We start from the raw sequence: 18704 nt of genomic DNA, 5'->3' as shown, positions 1-18704 counted from the left end.
AGCGTGAACCCAAACAGAAACAGTAAAACCTGTAAGGTACTCTTTTCATGGTTACCTTTAGAAAGATTTCTTTTTTATTATGTGTGTGTATGTGGGTTTCTGCCACATGGCGTGCAGTACCTACAGAGGCCAGAAGAGGGAGTTTGATACCATGGCTAAACCCAGAGCCTCATGAACACTAGCTAGGCAACTGGTTTGCCACTGGCTATATGCCCAGCCTCAAATTATTATTTTCTTACGGAAGATATTAATTAGCATTTTCTTGTTTTATGTGACGACTGTGTCATTTAAAAAAATATTCTATATAAAATGAATAAGCGGAATGGATAATGACTTCTGAGGAAAAGCGAAGCTATGTTTCTTTACTTCCAAATGAATTATAATAGCAAGAGTCCAGAAGCTGTAGTTTTTAATTTTTTGTATACTTAATAAGTTAATTAGTTAATTAATTAGTTTATCACGTGTGTATGCGGATATCTCCGTTCTCTCTTTTCTGGGGGTGAGCTCAGGTTGCTTGATTTGGCAGAATGTATCCTGCTCTGAACCTTCTCATCAGCCTAGAAGGCCTGAGTCTAATATAATCACTTCCTGCTTTTCTTTCTTAATTAAAGACTGTAGGTATGTTTGTGCACACATGTATGTATGTATGTGTGCGAACATATGTGTACATGTCTCTGTGTGTGCTGTAGTACACATAGAGATCAGAAGACAGTTTTTCAGACAAGGAATGGTATTTTCTTCCACTTGACTTGAGGCAAGGTCTCTCTGCTTTCTCCTGCTATGCCGCCTGGGAGTTTTTGACCAATTTCCTGTCTCTGTCTTCTGTCTTGCTATAGAAGTATTGGGATGACTGATGCATGTTACTATATCTAGATTTTTATGTGGGTTCCAGGTGTGAAACAAGGTCACCAGAGTTGTACAGCAAGTACTTTAACCCAATATAATCTTTTACAAAATGATGGAAAGTCAAATGAGCTAATTTCAAAGAAATAATGTTTACATTGGAAACAGCTTATTTATTTTCCCCTCTTGAGATGTAGAAAAAATAATCAAATAAATGCATTAGCTTATTTGACGAAGAACATGGAACTTAATAAACATTAGTTATTGATATCATAAGGATGTGTTTTGCATCATTTTATTATCATATAATCGTTACTATCTTAGTGGATTTCATGATAAAAATTTCACACATACATATATAACATATTTTTGATTATGCTCATCCTCACTACTTCCTTTTTGTCATTACTATTCTTGCTGAACCCTTCTTTCCAACTAGTCCCTCTTCTAGAGAAAATATTTTGTGTTGCCATTTTGTGCTGCTACAACAGAAATCCTAGGACTTGATAATTTATAAGACTGGAGGGTTATTTCTCTCTGACTGCAGCATCTGGAAGAGTGGGCCCTGCACCTTGCTTGGGCAGCAGAGTAGAGCTGACTCTGGTGGTGATGGTGTGTGTAGGCCCTCAGGACCAGCTCTCCTGCCTGCTGCAAGTGGTGAGGGGTAGGGTGGGGAATGGAGGAATATCTCCCCCCTACCCATGACACTGCACTGCACAAAGGATGTACTGTGTGACAGCGTGACACACTGCAGCTTTGATCACAAGATTTTGCTTTTTTGTTTGTTTGTTTTGTTTTTTATTTTTTGTTTTCTTTTGAGGGGGAGGTGAGTGGGATTGGGATGCATGATATGAAATTTACAAAGAATCAATTATATATATATATATATATATATATATATATATATATATATATATTAAAGGAGGTAGTTTATTTCTCTCAATTGCAAGCTCAAGATGTGCATGTATTATTTACATTAATGATTAACCCCTAGTGACCAGTGTCACACGAAGAGAGTAATAAGAGGAGTGTGTGCCCTGTGGCCTGGCTTTGGTTTGTGGCCTTATGAGTCACTCTCATCAGTGTCATTGGGTCTAATCCACCTCTTTTTGAATGCAGGTGGAGCTACCACCGCGAGGCTGATTTTTGTGAAGTCTCATGTGGGGAAGACCATCATGCTTGAGGCTGAACCTTCCGACACTATAAAAAATGCAAAGGCGAAGATCCAGGATAAGGAAGGACTTCTGCCTGATCAGCAGAGTTGATCATTGCTGGTAAGCAGCTGGAAGATGGCCGTACTTTGTCTGACTACAACATTCAAATGGAGTCCACCCTTCATCTTGTGTTGAGATTTCATGGTGGTGCTAAAAAGAGGAGGAAGAGGTCTTACACCATTCCCAAGAAGAATAATCATAAGATGAAGAAGGTTAAGTTGGCTGTGCTGAAATGTTATATGGTGGATGAAAATGGCAGAATCAGCCAACCTTGTCGAGAGTGTCATTCTGATGAGCGTGGTGCTGGAGTTTTCATGACTAACACGGGCGTTACTGTGGCAAGTGTTGTCTGGCCTACTGCTTCCACAAGCCAGAAGACAAGTTGCTGTGTAATGTCTTTTGTCTGTGTGATGTCTTTTGTCATCAAAAGGAGGAACTGAAAAAAACCAAACCAAACAAGCAAACAACAAAAAATAAAACAAAAGAAAGAATAAGGGCACCCGTCTCCTGGAATCCAGATGGAACTCTCTATGCTTCCCATGTCTTCCCCTTTCTGCCTGAATATGTGACTGCCCAAAGGCTGTTGTCCGAACCTGCTTGTCCCGTGCCTGTGTATGTGTCTGTCCCTAACAAAAGGCTTCTCTCTGTATTTATTGGATGACATAGATAACATCACAGTGTGGTGTGGGGGAGGAATGGGATAATTTACAGAAATCTATAACGGAGATTTACAAGGGATTAAGACAGTGACTCCAGCTGATCTCAACTGGCCCAGATAAGAAACATCATTGTTTATCAGCTAGTATCCATGCTTCAGCCTTCATGGTAGATTTTAGGAAGTGGCTTTCAGTTTCTGTATTTGCTACTTTCAGCAAATGATTTATATGCATCATCTCTCTCAGGGGCAAAGAAGAGCACATAACATAAAATTACAGCTAGGTGTTAGCTCAGGTTTAAGATGATTGTATAGAAAATCCAAGGCACGTAAGTTTGATTGATACATCAAACTCAGGTTAAACAAACAGTTTGAGTACATAGTAGGCCAGCAGTCTTAAGCCTTAGTGACTTCAGTCTTAAGTTTCAGTCTCTTGTGTAAGGGATATTTTCAGAATATTGCATCACCTCAAAGATTAGGCTTACAAGGAGTAGGGCTTGGTGAGGCCTTTCTTTTTTTTTTTTTTTTGAGACAGGGTTTCTCTGTATAGTCCTGGCTGTCCTGGAACTCACTCTGTAGACCAGGCTGGCCTCGAACTCAGAAATCCGCCTGCCTCTGCCTCCCAAGTGCTGGGATTAAAGGCGTGCGCCACCACGCCCGGCTGGTGAGGCCTTTCTTGATATGATTAGAAATTATTAGAAATATATTTGAACAAACCGTTGATAGTGTCATGGTTACAGATATTATTATGTGAAAGGCACTGGGATAGAAGAGCTAAGGAGCTGGACACAACTTTGACCCTTATTTGCCTTACCATCCAGGATGTCCTCCTACATCAAGAAGTTGTCCAGTATGCTGAAAAAGGGAATTCATTTTATTGGCCCATATCTAGGCTTGGAAACACAAAGAGGAAAAATAAATTCAGCCCAGTGAAATTAGATTTACTTTCAAGTGTGTAATTTTTTTTTCTTGAAGAACATAATTCTTAGAATTAAAAAAAATCCAGAAGGTTGAAGCAGAGGTATTTTGTAGTGTGCATGTGTATGTGTGTGTGAGTGTGTGTGTGCGCGTGCGTGCGAGTGTGTTGTTGTTTTATGAGTCAGTGGTTGATGACTGAAGTTTGGAATGTGATAGGACTCACAGGTTCTTGACAGTATGGTAATAGGGCTACTGCCCTAGTATGATGGACTCTTAACAGACGGTTGAATAAGTATCAGGATGCTAAGAGCCATCTATGAAAATGCCTCCATTTCAAGGAGTAAAGAAGCCCAAAGAATTTCTCGTTGGAGCTGGGGAAGAATTAGGTAATCCAATCAAGCTTAATTCTTTAAATTCATTTTGATTTCTCTCTCTTCTTGAAAAGAAGGTGTCTTATTCTTGACTAACTCTCAGTAAGTCTTTTACCTCTGTTTCTCAAGTGCCGCATTTACACTTGTGAGCCGTAACTAGGTATAACTTGGACTTTAAACAGCAAGAAACAAAATTGGCGTGAGTCATCTTTTCCATAATTAACTCATCAATCCTGTTACCTCGTCAAAGTCAATGTCCTTCTTTTTATTGTTTCTCGGCTATTGTCTTCTGCTTAGGGCTGTCTGTTGCGTGATAACTCAGCAAATAAAAGCAGGGGGAGAAGAAACTGAAATGAGTAGGGGAAAAGAAAGGGCGTTAGTTTCTGGAACCTTAAGAAAAGCTTTGGGCCCTTCCTGAGTGTTCCCTGACCCTGGTGCATCAAGTCTCTGCCAGATGAGGTGCATCTGTGGGAAGAGTCTCAGTGAGGGGTAACGGGGAGGAGGACAGCACTTAGGATATAAATAACCAAATAAATGGATACATTCACAAAAAGAAAAGAAAAGCTTTGAGGACATGGTGCTACCAGTCCTCCCGTGTTTGGAGACTAGAACAAGTACTGCCATCAAGTTTGTTTCAGTGAGGTGAAGTCTCCAGTGTTGCTTCGGCCATAGTGAGTGCTGCATAAATATTATTGGTGGATTAAGCAATAAGTCAAGACTGCCCAGGTCTATGATATGAATAAAAAGGAAACGTTCTGTGAAATTCTGTGATATAGGGCAAGTTTAACTTTAGAGACCTCCAGGACTTGTCTCACTTCTGGTTTCTGATCCCTGAATTATCTTTCCCATGTTGGGTATCAGAAAGATTTGCAATGAAGTAGCCATGGTGCCTTGGTAAGTTTTTCTAATCTTAATGGTATTCGTGGGTTGCAGGAATGTTCTGCCTGCTCCCTGTGAGGGATAATTTCTACCACCCTGCTTGATGGAGAGGCACAGAAAGAAACCTCTTTGGTATTCTATGGTGTTTGCGAAGAGATTTGCCCTGTAGCTTGGGCTGTGCAGTGACTACTAAAGAGAGGAAGTAGGATTTTCTGTGATAAGTGCACCTTGGTCTCTAGTCCTGAAGACAACCCCATTAATGACTTTCCTGTTATTTTAGAGCTCTGACTATCTTCCAAGTATATTACCAGGCTCTCATTCTCATGATTTAATTGTCACATTGTGCACTTTGTAACAATAAAAAAGGGAACTATGTGCAGTGCATGAATAGGAAGTGGTTTCCTTAGCAACGGTTGCAATGTGAATACTATCTCAAATGACATGGGTTTCCCCCTCTATTCATTACACCTAAATGTAGTCCCTAGCCTATTCTTAATCTTCTCTTCTCCTTAGCATTTAGAATCATGTACTCATTGAGAATCTATTATAGTTTGGAGGGTAAATCGGGATTTTATGCACACATATAACACACGGTGTCTGTACTGTTGTTCAGGTGTTGTATTTGAGTACATCTATCTGGCTTGGAAACATTCAGAAAATCAGGTGACTTGTGCAAGTTGCCCTCTTTCCCAAACCTGGACATTTTTACCCTTGTGGCGGGTTCTTCTTGATGTCATTTTGAAATGCAAACACTCCAGTGACTGTCCCAACCTGGGATCCACCTCATGGGTGGGCACCAAAGCCTGACATTACTGATGCTATGTTGTGCTTGCATGGCTGTCCTCTGAGAGGTTCTACCAGCAGCTGATTGAGACAGATGCAGATGCATATAGCCAACTATTAGACTGAGGTCGGGGACCCCCATGGAAGAGTTAGGGGAAGGATTGAAGGAGCTAAAGGAACCCCCATAGGAAGACCAACAGTTTCAATTAATCTGTACCCCTGGGAGATCCCAGATTCTAAGCTACCAACACAGGTTGGTCCGAGGCCCCTGCACATATATAGCAGAGGACTGCCTTGTCTGATTGGAGACAATTTACCTACTTCTCTAGAAAGACTTAAGGCCCCAGGGAAGGGGGATGCCCAGGAGGTAGGGTTGGGAAGAAGGAGAGCATCCCCTTAGAGACAATAGGGAGGGGGGACCAGGAGGTGGGCAATGTTCGAATGTAAATAAATAAAATAATTTGAAAAATGCAAACTCTCAAAACTAGGAAGAATACAAGATGTAAATGTTGAGGGAAATCAGATTTTATTGGAAGTGGTAAAGACTGAGAGTGGATGCTGTTGTCATCTTATAATGTAATGGCTAAACCCCGAATCAGCCCCCCCCCCTTTTTTCCTTTTTCAGGCAAAGCACCTGTAATGTAGAGTAACCACTAGAATCTTCTACTATATGTCTTTTAAAATGATCAAAATTTTTTGACGTGTCCTGGAGCTGGAGTTACACGTTGTGAGGTGCCTGAACTTGGGGCTGGGAACCAAACTAGGGTTTTCTGGACGAGCATTAAGCACTCTTAACCCATAATGCACCACTCCAGTCTGGCCAGCATTGCAGAGGCTTGCATGGGAAATTCTGCCTATTCAGTTTCTTTAGGAATGGGATCGGAGTGGACTTGGAAAAACAGTATTTCTGGTCTTCTGTTGTCCACTAATAATACTGATTCTCATTCCCTCTCTCGTTCTCTCTCTCATTCTCTCTCTCTCTCTCTCTCTCTCTCTCTCTCTCTCTCTCTCTTTGGAGACAGAGTTTCTCTGTGTAGCCCTGGCTGTCCTGGAAATCTTGCTCTGTAGACCAGAATGGCCATGAACTCAGAGATCTGCCTGCCTCTGCCTCCCCAGTGCTGGGATTAAAGTTGTGTGCCTTCACTACTTGACTGTATAATGATTTTTGTAGTTATATTCATCTGAACTACATAGAAATAAGTGATGAATTAATTTTTCTCCTTGGACTCATTGCTCATATTTTAAAAACATACAACAATTATGTAATTTTAAGGGAATTTCTTCTATAATTGTTTTTCTTTCTAGATACCATTACTGCCCCAGTTCACTTTCTATTGTGATAATATACTGACTAAAACCAACTTGGGAAAGGAAGAGTTTATTGCATCTTACAGATTACAGTCCATTCTTAAGGGAGGCCAGGGTGGGAGTTCCAAGAGGGATCTTGAAGTAGAAAACACCGAAAAGCAGTGTTTTCTGTTACTGTCTTGCTCCTTGACTTACATTCAGCTGCATTTCTTACACAGCACAGGACCAACCTGCCTGGAATTGTATTGCCAACAGTGGTCTGGGCCCTTTTATATCAAATGACAATTAATAAAATGCATCACAGATGTGTCCACAGGCCAAGCTGGTGGAGGCAATTCTTGACTGAGGTTACCTTTATCTGGGTGTACCAAGGTGACAACAAAGATTAACTATCACAAGTCTACTCCTTATCAGCTTGACACACTAACATATCACTATGAAACCATAACTGTTCCTTTCTTGTCTCCAAGGTCTTATGTTATTATCCCAATGTAAAATACACAAAGGCATTAGGTCTGCAAATAAGGCTGATCCTTCACCAATAGCAAATAAGGCTTGTTCTTCACCAATAGCTTCTGCTAGCCTTTCTTCAGGAACTGTGATGTCAAGTCTCAGCAACATCTCAAGACCCCTTCATGCCTTCAAAATCAGTACCATGTTGACGGCTCTTTCATAAGGCCACGTTTGTTTTCCAGTTTGAGATGCAGCCTGGGCCTCCCTGGACCACAGCTTCCTTGTGCTGATTCAGAAGAAATGCTTTCTATAAGATGTGACATCAGTAATGCTGTTCTATCAGTCTCAGCTGTTTGTTCAGTCCCAGCTAGTGAGCATCCACCGTGCTCGTGAAGCTGCGGTGGTGCTCAGTTCCTGTTGATCACAGCGGAGTCTTCAGCCCCAGCTAACCAGATATTAAGTATATCATACAAATGGTTCTAAAAGAGTTGCCACTTTCCTCTAAAATGTCAAATGCCAGGCCTCCATTGTCTACCCCAGCCAGGCCATATCCCACCATGGAGATGGGAATTGGTCAGGAAATCCCAGTCCTATCCATGGAGCTATTGGCAATTATTAGCTGTTGAAAGAGAGAGAGAGTCAGTTTTTTCTAAGAGTGTAGCCCCTGGTAAGTCAAAATGAAGGATTACACATACAAGAACTTGGACAGCACAGATGTTTTGATGGGTGTCTTGGTTAAAGTTCTGTCACTGTAAAGAGACTCAACTCTTATTTTAAAAAGGCATTTAACTGGGGACTTAATTATAGTCTTAGAGGGTTAGTCTATGATCAGGAAGCACACAGCCATGAAACTGGAGCAGTAACAGAGATCTCTATCCTAATCCACTGGCAGAGACAGAGATAAACTTTGTCTATCAAAAGCCTGTCACAGGCTTTTGAAACCTCAAAGCCCACCTCCTTCAAGAAGGCCAGACCTCCTAATCCTTCCTAAACACTCCATCAAGTGAGAATCAAACATTCAAATATAGGAGCCAATGGGAACCATTCTTACTCAGATCACCACAGCTCAACCACAGCTTCTATGAGCTCACTCAGAGGAAATACTTCCTAGAAGATCATAGGTAAATAACGTTGATTTTTTTATTAATCAAAGCTGACTCTTCAGCCCTAACTGACCAACAACCATAGATTTTTTAATCCAAAATATCACATGAAAGACCTTGCCATGATCTTTGCTTCCCTCTGAAATTTCATGCCCCCCCATAGTCTACATTTCTATCACCATTATACTCTAAACACTCACAACAATGGCTTACTAAGATCTGATGACTCAGTAGCTTTCCCAGCCCTGAGTTTCAAATGCTCCCACAATACCCCTCCCTCCGAATAACAGGCACAGCAGCCTTGCACGGCAACAAATCTTCTTTTCTGGTACCTATTTCTACTATTATTTGTGTTTCTGTTATTGTGATAAAACGCTATGATAAAATGCAGAGAACTTTGAGAGAAGAGAGTTATTTAATATAGACTTTACCCTCAGATTACTCTAAGCTGTGTTAAGTTGATAGTGGAAGGTAACTAGAACTCACCTGTAAAAAAAATAGAAATTCTTAACTGTGTTGATTTATATTTGAGTATTCTATTAATGTTCCTTTGGTGTGTGTGTGTGTGTGTGTGTGTGTGTGTGTGTGTATGTGTACACATGCCAATATCATGCTATCTTTGTTACGTTGACAGTATAGCATAGTTTGAAGTCTGGTAATACTTCCTCTTTGGCTGTGTTCTTTCTGTTTAGCATTGCTTTGGCTATTCGTGTTCTTTTGTGTTTCCACATAAAATACAGTTTTAAAAGGATTGTTCTGTGAAGAATATCACTGGGTTTTGATGGAGATCACACTGAATTGGTAAATTACTTCAGGTCAGAGAACAATTTTTATATTACTAAGTATGCCAATTCAGAAGCCTGAAAGATCTTTTCATAACTTTATGTCTTCTAAAATTTGGTTTTGATGCCTTGGGGTTAATCCTGTGGAAAACTTTACCTATCATCTGTCTCTCTGTCTGTCTGTCTATCTATCTACCTATCTATCTATTTGAGTAGATAATTTTTCCTCAGCAAATTATTATTGGAATATCTATATAAAGGCCAATAATTTTTATACATGGATTTTGCATCCTTCTACTATAATGAATCCATGCATCGAATCTGAAACTTGTCTGTGGGAAACTTTTAAATATAGAATTATGCTGTGTGTAAGTAGGGATAGCTTAGTTTCTTTCTTTCAAATTTTATCCCTTTTATAGCTTTCTCATTTCTTATTGGCCTAGCAAAAACTTCAAGTACTATATTGAAATAGAATGGAAAGAGTGTAAATCCTTGTCTCATTGCAGATTTTAGAAGAACCTCTGTTATTGTTCTCATTTAATATAATGTGTTACAAGTTTGTCACATATTTAAGATTTTGTTGTACATTACATTTATTGCTAATTTCTTCAAAATGTCTACCACGAAAATACATTGAACTTTGTTATGTGCCTTTCCTACATTATGAGATATCATATTATTCCTGTCTTTAAGTCTGTTAACATGGTATACTATATTTATTGAGTTTCATACTGTCTCAGGCTTCTATTATTGAGCTAAAAGTACCACGAGCAAAAGCAACTTGAGGAGGAGAAGATATATTTGTCTTACTTGTCTCAAACAACTACACCGTTGAGAGAAACTGACAGGAACTCAAGTAGGTCAGGAACCTAAGCCAGAGGCCATGGGGGAATTCTGCATACAGGCTTGCTCTCTTAGGCTTGGTCAATTTGCTTTGTTATACACCTGCTCAGAGATGGCACTCCTCATAGTGGACTGGGCCTTTCCACAGTAATTATTAATCAAGAAAATGTCTGACAAGTTTGTATAAAGGCCAATTGGGTGGGGGCATCACCTCTTCTCAGATGAGTCTACTTTGTGCCAAGTTGGAGAAAAACTAATGAGCGCACATTTAAAGAAAATTGCATCTCTGTGATAAATCAAACAAATAAAAATTTCCAGGAACTAAATAAAAATGAAAACAACACAAAACCTCTGGGACATGTTAAAAGCAGTTCTAAGAGAATAGTTTATGGCCCTAAGTGCCTACATTAAATATCAGAAAGAGCACAAGTAAGTGAATTAATGATGAAACTCAAAAGGTTGAGAAAGAAATAACAAACAAAATTCTAACCCTGTTTTTTAGGCAAGAAATAATAAATATCAAAGCAAAAAATCAATGGAATAGACACAAAACGATAAAAAGATTCAAGAAACCTATGAGTTGATTCTTTGTAAAGATGAGTTCCTGTGAGTTTCTTCCTGCTGTGAACATCAGGGTTCTGGCCTCTGTCTCCTGGCCACAACCCTTGTGTCATGGCCATCAATCAGCATCTGAGAACCTGCCCCAGTCCAAGAAACCCAGACCAGCGTATGTCCCAAACCTGGAGCCCAGACCAGCGTATGTCCCAAACCTGGAGGACCATCAGCCTCTCCTGGCCTGCCGAATGGAGAAAAGGAACAGCAAGAGGCAATTGAACATATTAATGAAGTACAAAATGAAACAGACAGACTTAATGAACAAGCCAGTGAGGACCTTCTGAAAGTAGAACAAAAATATAATGAACTCTGACAACCATTTTTTCAGAAGAGGCCAGAATTGATTGCCAAAACCCCAAATTTTTGGATAACAACATTTGTCAGCCACCCACAAGTGTCTGCACTGCTTGTGAAGGAAGGCAAAGAGGCTCTGAATTATTTCACCAGAGTTTAAAGGACAGAATTTGAAGACATCAAATCTGGTTAAAGAATAGATTTTTTATTTTGATGAAAATCCTTACTGTGAAAGTAAAGTTCTCTTCAAAGAATTTTATCTGAATGAAAGTAGTGACCCATCTTCAAAGTCCATGGAAATCAAGTGGAAATCTGGAAAGGATTCGACAAAATGGTACAGATGAGTTAGGAGAGGCCATCAAAGATATATTTGGCCAAATATCTTTCAGTACTATTTGGTTCCCCATGAAGAAGAAGAAGAAGAAGAAGAGGAAGAGGAAGAGGAAGAGGAAGAGGAAGAAGAGGAGGAGGAGGAGGAGGAGGAGCAGCTGTAAGGTATTGATGAAGGAGGGGATGAGGATGAAGAAGGTGAAGAAGATGAAGATGAAGGTGAAGATGAAGATGAAGGGGAGGAAGGAGAGGAGGATGAAGGTGAGAATGACCAGCACAGAAGACTGATGTATTCTAGCCTTCTTTTTAGTTTTGTAATTTTCTCTAGTTCCTGGGAGCAAGTTGAAGTCATTTTCCTCCCTGTCACTCTTGTGCTCAGTCACCCTGTTTATGTGGTCTCTCGACACCATGGCGCTCAACTTATTTTGGGGAAAATAACTTGAGGGAAATACAATTTCCACTTTTCTGTTCTAAATTCATTTATGCCCTTTCTTGCCTTCAAAACTGGATTCAACACTACCACTGTGCTCTGTGGGAAAAAGGAAAAGCCCTTCAGCTACCTTGGCTCTGCTGGAGGCTGGAGGGGCTGGGCCCCTGTGTACACAGAATTCTAGCTTTTTTCTTTTCTCTGTATATTGTGCTCAGAGATTACACTATGTTTCTTTGTGAACACAGACAGTATTTCCCAATGTATATCTGTCTACTTTCTCTTGTTTAATGAAAAAGAAAAAGGGGGAAGGTATAGAAGGCCAGCAAAGATGTGTTTGAGGTGTCTGGGGGGAGGGGGGTGTTAAGTGGGCATTTGACAACATGGCTTCTACTTTAGCATGTTTAATTGTGATGTCTAACAGACGTCCTTGCAGTTTAAAGTGACACTTTTAAAATAAAATTCTTTCCTAACAATGACTTGAGCCTTGCCACTCAATGGGGGTGTTTTATTTGGAATTCACATTCTCTGTTGTAACTTAATTTTAATTTTTTTATTTCAAGTTTTTTTTTTTTTTTTTTAGTTTTCACAGAAAGGAAAAAGGTGATTATTTTAAATAATGAAGTATACAAGTTACTCTGTTACATTAAACTGATGTGTATTCAAAGGAAAAAAAAAAACATAAGCGCAATCCACAGATCCTTGGCCCAACTAACCAAAAGAAAGAAAGCGATGACCCAAATAAACAGAGTCAAAAAAATAACAGGGAAACATAACAGACATCAAAGAAATCAAAGTTAGTTTGATTTATCTAAACTAACAAACCAAGAAGAGAGCAATAATATAAACAGAGACATAGTACAGGAGGATATTGTAATAGTAATAAAAATAACCTTTACAGCTTAAAGATGAAGTCCAGGGCTAGATGGAGTCACAGAATCCTACCAAACTTGCAAAGACAACCTATAGCCAATCTTCCTTAAACTCTGTATTAGTGCTTCTCAACCTGTGGGTGGCAACTCTTCTGGGGTCTCATATCAGATGTCCTGTACATCACACATTTGCACTATGATTCATAACAGTAGCAAAATTATAGTTATGAAGTAGCAATGCTATATACTTTTATGGTTGGGGGTCACCATGTTAGGAGGAGCTGTATTACAGGGTTGCAGCATTAGGAAGTTTGAGAACCATTGTTCTACACACACACACACACACACACACACACACACACACACACACAGACGACACAGAGGAACACTTCTAAATTCCTTCTGTGAAGCCAGTAATACCGTGGTACCCAAACCAAGTGAAAAATATAACACACTAAAACTATTAGCTAATATCTCTGATGAAAATAGTGTAAAAATAGTAAAATTCTTTCAAACAGAATATAAACATACATCAAAAAGACTGTATGTTGTGACCAAAATGTCTTTCTCTCTGAGGATAACTCTAAAGGGATGGTTAAACACATGCAAATCAATACATTTAATAAACTACCTAAGTGTACTGAAAGAAAATCACATGATAATCTCAATGCTTGCAGAAAAGACTGACAAAATCCAATACCCTTTCATAATAAAGGTCACAGAGAATGTAGTACTAGAAATAACAAATCCCCACAATGTGAAAGGGACACACAAGAAACTCAGACAACATCTTACTAAATGAAGAAAAGCTTAAAGCAATCCCAGTGAAGTCAGGAACAAGACAGGGATGCCCTCTGTCCTGACTCTAACACTGTGTTAGAAATACTAGCTGGAGTAACAAGGCAAGAGAAGGAAATTCAAGGGCTACAAATCATGAAAGAAGAAGCCACAATATCCCTACTTAAAGATACTTGTGGTTTGAATAAGAATGACTTCCATAGGAGTTGGAGTAAATTTGGTCTTGTTGGAGGAAGTGTGTCACTAGGGCTGGTCTTTGAGATTTCAAGAGCCTAAGTCAAGCCTAGTGCCTCTCTCTCTATTCCTGCTGCCTTTGGATACAGATGTAGAACTTTCAGCTACTGTATCTGACTGCATGCCACCATGTTCGCTGCCACGAGGACAATGGATTAAACCTCTGAAACTGTAAGCAAGCACCAATTAAATGGATTATGTTAATAAGAGTTGCCATGGTGGTAGTATTTCCTCATAGCAATAGAACACTGAGTAAGGCAATACTATACATTAGAAATCTCAAAAATTCTACTAGAAAATGTCTAGAAATAAGTAAACAAATTCATCAGTGTGGTAGGATTCAGAATCAGCTTGCACAGATCAATAGCTTTCCTATACATTAAAAGAAACACACAGAGAGAAGGAGATCATGGATGCACATCCATTCACAATAACCTCAAAGGAAATAAAATACATAGGCGTAAATCTAACCAAGGAAGTGAAGAATGTTTACGATGAAAACTGCAAACCTCTAAAGAAAGAGACAGAGGAAGACGCTAGAAAAGTAGACAGGCATCCCACGCTCATCGATTGGTAGAATTAACATTGTGAAAACGATCATCTTCTCAAAATCTAGCGATAGCTTCAAAGCAATCCTAGTCAAGAGTCTCCATCTCATCTTATGCAAAAACAAGAAAAGATATTCTAAAATTAATATGGAACCACAAAAGACTCCAGAGAGCCAACATAATCCTGAGTGAAAAGAACAATGCTGAAGAAATTATAATTCCAGATCTTAAGATACATTACAGAGCTATATTAATAAAAATTAATTATATTAATAGTATATCAATTATATTAATATGGCACAAGCACAAAAACAAACATATAGATCAATGAATGGGACAAAATTGAAGACCCAAACGTGAGTATATGTAACTTCAGCCACTTAATATTTGACAAAGATGCCACAGATATACACTGGAGAAAGGAAAGAATCTTCAACATATGGTGCTAGAAAAATTGGCTGTCTGCATGCAGAAGAATAAATTTAACCTATAATTGTCATCTTGTAAAAAAAATAACTAATTCCAAGTGAATCAAAGACCTGAAATATTGAAATGGCTAGAAGAAAAATATAAGCAGCACCCTACATATTAAAGCAAAGGTCTCCCTGAACAGGACTCCATTTGCCCAAGAACTAAGGCTAACAATTGACAAGTGGGATTTGATGAAACTAAAAGCTTTCAGCATATCTAAAGAAACAATCAGTCAGGGATTAGGACTCCCACAGAGCGGGCGAGAATCTTTGCCCACTATACGTCTGATAGAGGATTAATATAAAAAATATAGAGAGGACTTGAATTGAGAATTCTAAATGGAATAGCTAGAAAATATCTCCAAAATGTTTACTTTCCCTTAGAACTAGGGAAATGCAAATAAAAAACTTACTGATTTCCTAACACCTCAGTCAGAATGGCAAAGATCAACAGAATAACAGACAAAACTTCTGGAGAACACTTATTCATCGTTGGTGGGCTTGTAAACTGGTGTAGCCATTATGGAAGAATGAATGGTTCTTTCATTCTTCAGTGTGAAGAACTTCATAAAAGTAAAACTGAATCTACCATACGACCCAGCTATATCACTCCGTGGCATATGCCCAAAGGACTTGACATCCTTCTCCGTAGATACTTGCTAAGCTATGTTCAATGGTGCTCACTATTCACAATAGGAAACAGAAGCAATCTAAACATCCTTCAACAAGCAAACGGATTATGAAAATGTGGCACATACACAGTATGGAATACTGTTCAGTGGTAAAGAGAAAAATGAAATCATGAACTTTGCAGGTAAGTGGATGAAAGTAGCAAAGATTGTATTGATTGAGGTAACCCACATGTTCTTTCATATTGGAGTCTGTTAGCTCTAATTCTTCAGATGTGAAAACACAGCTCATAGTAACTTCGGAAACCAGGAAAGTAAAATGGTTCTACTGCCAGGACAGGGTGGGTAGACAGGGGGAATAGCAGAGCACAAGCATTCTGATCAGGAAGATGGGATAAAGCAGTTCTCCTCAGGGAGGTAGAGCAAGAAAAATACAGAAGTAGGATAGGAACAGAGTAGAGGGGAATAATAGCAGGATACAAGGGATCTAATATGGGAAATGGGAAAGGTGGGACCCTTTAGGGAGGGCAGAGGGACATAAACCCAGGAGGAGAAAGGAAGTGAGTGAAATAACAGCAAGGATGTCTGAAATGGCCATAAGAAATGATACTATTTACCTACATTTTAAAAAATCAAATATTTACCTTAAAATATTTACCTAAAAAAACCTCCAAAACTATAATGCCAAATTCCATGTATAAACATACACATACAGTTTTATTTTTTTTTTAATTTTTAACCTAGATTGGCAAATGCTCCCTCTAAGAGTCAAAGTGCCCTAAGAGAAACCACCCCAGTACCAGACATAAGATATCTTCTTCTGACTTGTTGATCAGGGCTGTCCAAGAGACTCCCAAAACATACAGCATTTTGCTGTTGCCCTATGTTGGTCCCAGTGGTGGACTTTAAGTTGCTATTGCTGAAGACACCATGCACTTTAGAAACAGGGCTCAGAGAGATCCATGACTTGGAACTAAGCTGAGGACTAGCTTTCATGGCACCAGAAGGCACCACACAAGCTTACAAAGGAGAAAGGCAACTAGTAGCCCTGTCCAGGTATGATGCCTATAAATCATATCTTTGACCAGTTTGGCATGATAACCCTCTGGGTGCAGTGGTGGCACATATTCCTTGGTGGCAACCAACAACTCTCTAATTTGGCTTAAGACCTGCTCAACAAGAGAGAAAGCATGCCTTGTTGATATAACAATTGATGCAAAAAGAAGCCATGAACTTGAAGAAGAGTGGGAAGGAGGTATATGGGAGGTTTTGGAGGGAGAAAAGAGAAGGGAGGAATGTGATTATATTATAATCTAAAAATAAAAATTAAAAGAGATCTGATTATGCTGAAACTCACCTGTATGGGAATAGCCATAAACATTTTAAAATAGCTATGTGATACTTTTACACTCTCAGAAAACAAGCAGCTCCCCTAATCCTGCTCACAGCAAGATCCCTCCTGACTGCATAGTATACTCTCTCCTTAATCCTGGATACATAATCTGAAGTAGAACATATACCACATGCATTCTGTTTCTGAAATTGGCATATATTTAAAAGTTTTATTTTGAGCTACATCTAGGAAGAAAAATACTCTTAACAGTTTCCTTTCTTATTTTAATAATTTTCAATTTTAATCCTTTCTTTCCTACGATTTAAAAATAATTCTGTTTTATATGCATTGGCGTAAGGGTGTCGGACCCCCTGGAATGCCATAACAGACAGCTGTGAGCTGCTATGTGGGTCCAGGGGATCGAACTTAGGTCTTCTGGAAGAACACCCAGTGCTCTTAACCACCGGTTCGTCTCTCCAGCACCTCTTTCCTAGTTTTAAATATTTTCTTTTCTTAGTTTTTGATCCTTTTATTTTTTGATTCTTAAAAACATCCCCCTCCTTTCAGGCACTGTTCTCCCTATTTCCCTTCGTCTTTCCCTATGTCTTCCTAAATTCCATCCTACGTGTCAAATCTATCTCTTTCTCGCTATTCTTTTCCTCCACCTCAACTTGCTGTAACTTCACCATCTAATCTATGGTGGAGATGAGTTGTTTGTGAGCCTGAGAAAAGCTCCGTTTGTTACACACAGGAATACCTTTTGCTGGACACCCTGACTATGGAAGTGTTCGTAGAAGATGGTTCTAGATCAAAGCCTCCAAAACGATCAGCAAGCTCAGCAAGGGCCGGCTTCTCAGTTATTTATTCTTTTCTGCATTTTCTGGTTGCTCTGAGAAGGAATTTCTTTTTTTTTTTCCATTTTTTATTAGGTATTTAGCTCATTTACATTTCCAATGCTAAACCAAAAGTCCCCCATACCCACCCCCCCACTCCCCGACCCACCCACTCCCCCTTTTTGGCCCTGGTGTTCCCCTGTACTGGGGCATATAAAGTTTGCGTGTCCAATAGGCCTCTCTTTCCAGTGATGGCCGTCTAGGCCATCTTTTGATACATATGCAGCTAGAGTCAAGAGCTCTGGGGTACTGGTTAGTTCATAATGTTGTTCCACCTATAGGGTTGCAGATCCCTTTAGCTCCTTAGCTGACTGTGAGCATCCACTTCTGTGTTTGCTAGGCCCCGGCATAGTCTCACAAGAGACAGCTACATCTGGGTCCTTTCGATAAAATCTTGCTAGTGTATGCAATGGTGTCAGCGTTTGGAAGCTGATCATGGGATGGATCTCTGGATATGGCAATCACTAGATGGTCCATCCTTTTGTCACACTTCCAAACTTTGTCTCTGTAACTCCTTCCATGGGTGTTTTGTTTCCTATTCTAAGAAGGGGCCATTCCTAGCCAAATGGAGAAAGAATTTCTAAAGGCCTGTTCGAAACTGACACAAACACAAGGGGGCTTCTGTCCCTATCACTGCACCTAATGGGTTCTTCAAGGTCACCTGTAACCTGGGTTTTGCCAGATTTGATGGTCACAGTTGCATCTGCCTCTCACTTGATGTTCTTAGCTGTTTCTTTGGTGGCCTTCTACTTTTCCTTTTGCTCCTGATCGAGTCTGCTCAGTCTCCCTGGCTGGTACTGATACCTTCTTTATTTAATATGCATGTGCCCAATATCAGCTCCTGGCCTATTCATTTCTCCACCCAAATTCTCTCCTTGGATTGACCAATCGTACCCTGAGCTCTTCTAAACGTGAATCACACATCTGGACTTGCCTCTAAACTCCACATTTCTGACAGAAAGAGGCCTGGTCGTGCAGAAATCCCCTCTTGAGAGATTACTTGACATTTCATTTGGAATGGACTCCTAAACTGAACCACACCCAATTGGATCAGAACCCCGTTTCTCCTCAGCTTTCATCCTCCCAACAGGCCTTTCTCCCAGCATCTA

At 39.7% G+C, this 18704-nt stretch overlaps 2 pseudogenes; both read left to right on the top strand.

Annotated features, from left to right (window-relative positions):
* Gm12754 (predicted gene 12754) lies at positions 1870 to 2449 on the top strand (annotated as a pseudogene).
* Positions 10752 to 11494, top strand: Gm12752 (predicted gene 12752; annotated as a pseudogene).

This window comes from Mus musculus, chromosome 4, assembly GCF_000001635.26.
Source record: "Mus musculus strain C57BL/6J chromosome 4, GRCm38.p6 C57BL/6J".
Classification (NCBI taxonomy): Eukaryota; Metazoa; Chordata; class Mammalia; order Rodentia; family Muridae; genus Mus; species Mus musculus.
Note: the sequence above shows the minus strand (reverse complement) of the source record. Positions and strands in the feature narration are given on the sequence as shown.